The sequence below is a fragment of the Elephantulus edwardii genome, unplaced genomic scaffold (assembly GCF_000299155.1).
Source record: "Elephantulus edwardii isolate Elephantulus edwardi_28Jun2011 unplaced genomic scaffold, EleEdw1.0 scaffold00173, whole genome shotgun sequence".
Taxonomy (NCBI): domain Eukaryota; kingdom Metazoa; phylum Chordata; class Mammalia; order Macroscelidea; family Macroscelididae; genus Elephantulus; species Elephantulus edwardii.
Genome location: NW_006399923.1, coordinates 821046 through 822780, shown reverse-complemented (window position 1 = coordinate 822780; position 1735 = coordinate 821046).

Below are 1735 nucleotides of genomic sequence, written 5' to 3'. Positions count from 1 at the left end.
GAATGAAGAAGTTAGCCAGTAGAATAACAGTTGTTGTTAGATGCTATTGAGTCAGGTATGACTCATAGCAACTCTATGAGCAACATATCTGAACCTGGGTAAGATGGATTGATGCAGTAACTGGGCCAACGAAGGTAGATAGGTCAGAATCAGTAAGACTGGGTCAGGAAAGGGCAGGCTTCAGAGCAGTTGTACAGAGTTGCTATGAGTTGCAAGTCACTCCACAGCTTATAACAACAATAACAACAGTAGCAATACTGAAGGATTGCTGGGAGTCTAGTGCTAAGAAGCTGTACTGCAATCTCAAAGGAACATGGTTTAAATTTACAAGCTGTTTGCTAGAGAGAAAGATAGGAGATCACTCCCTCCACCTCTAAAACCTGGCTAGAGGGAGAGCTATCGGTCAATTTCAACTCTATAGTACTCAGCAATAGAACAATAGAAATACTGAAGGATTCTTTGGGTAAAGATCTTGAATCACACAAGAATTACCAAAAGAAGGTAGTAGGAATATAGTCACTGTAACAAAAGAATTTATTTATTCTAAACTTTTTCACAAAGCAACATGTAAGCAAGGACCAATCAAAGGTAATGAAGGTAGAAGTCAAATAAATAAATGTTGGACAGGATACAGAGAGATAGGAATTCTTATATAGTGTTGATGGGATTGTATAATGGTGCAACTACTCTGGAAGACAGTTTGGCATGTCCTCAAAAAGCTGGACATAGAAATTTCATATGACCCAGCTATTCCAGTGCTTGAGATATACACCAAGAAAATGAGAACTGAAGCATGAACAGAGACTTGCACGCTAATGTTCATATTAGCATTGTTCACGATAGTGAGAAAATGGAAACAGCCCAAATGCCCAAACACAATGAAATGAATTGAGAAATTATGGTACAGTCACACAATGGAATACTATGCAACACGTAGGAGCAATATTTTTTGTAAATTACTCCTTAACATGGGAGGAACTCAAGAGATTTATGCTAAGTGAATTAATTCAGTCTCATAAAGACAAATATTGTATAGGACCATATTGTAGAATATGTACTAGGATCCAAATGGGGGAGGGATTAAATATAGGACTGCACAACTTGATGGTTGGAGGGAGGAATTGTTAAAAGAAAGAATTGTTAAAAGAAATTGTTCAGTGTGAAAAACAATGTATATGAACTTTATGAACTTTGTATGAAAACAGTACAAACTAGAAAAGAAATTTTAAAAAAGCATGGACACAAAGGAGAAGATCCCAGAAACTGATGAACTACTAACGGAAGTATTTAAAAAAAAATACATCTCTATGCACATCCAAAAACTCCTCCAACAGGGTAAAAAGGAAAGCTACAGATTGGCAAAAAGTGTTTGGTAATGACATATCAGATAAGGGACTTATATCCAGAATTTGTAAAATACTTGAGCACCACAACAAGATAAAGGTAAATAACCCAATAGAAAAAAATGGGTACAGGATATGAACAGACACTTCACCAAAGAAGACATTCAGATGGCCAACAAGCACAAAAAGAAATGTTCAAAATTCCTAGCTCTAAGAGAGATGCAAATCAAAACAACTATGAGATATCATATCACCCCAGTCAGAATAGCAAAATTTAACAGAACAGCAAGCAACAAACTCTGGTAAGGTTGTGGAGAAACTGGAACCCTTATTCACTGTTGGTGGGAGTATAAAATGGTGCAACTGCTGTAAAAGGAAGTATGGTGCTTTCT